This window comes from Penaeus monodon, chromosome 20, assembly GCF_015228065.2.
Source record: "Penaeus monodon isolate SGIC_2016 chromosome 20, NSTDA_Pmon_1, whole genome shotgun sequence".
Classification (NCBI taxonomy): domain Eukaryota; kingdom Metazoa; phylum Arthropoda; class Malacostraca; order Decapoda; family Penaeidae; genus Penaeus; species Penaeus monodon.
The window spans coordinates 25,367,791-25,368,248 of NC_051405.1; positions in this window are offsets into that span (position 1 = coordinate 25,367,791).

Consider the following 458-nt stretch of genomic DNA (forward strand, 5'->3'; position numbering starts at 1 on the left):
CATCTCCTTTTTCGAAATCTTTCGTAATATTGCGCTCTCCGTCTCTCACTTTTCCCGTTTCTCTTTCATCACTTTGCGCACAAACCAAAGCCTTTTAGAGAGATAAGATAACTTTGCGAGCGTGAACATCCGACAAAGTCATCGAGGTAAACTTCTCAGGCAGCTTTTGGCCAATCTAAATTTCAAAAACTTTAACTCCGGTGACTTCCTCGCCGATAAGCACCAGGTGCGTTTGGTCGCTTCCCGTGACCGGCTCTGGGCTGGGTTTATCGTCGCTCAGGTTTAAGTACACTTGGATTCGGTTTATGTGGAGGGTTGAGTTTATCGCTCAGGTTTAAGTACACTTGGATTCGGTTTATGTGGAGGGTTAAATACTCAATGTGTTAATCTATAAAATTCTTATTTTCGGGGTGGGGGGATGTTTGGCCTGGGTTTATCCGTAATTCTTTGTGATTATC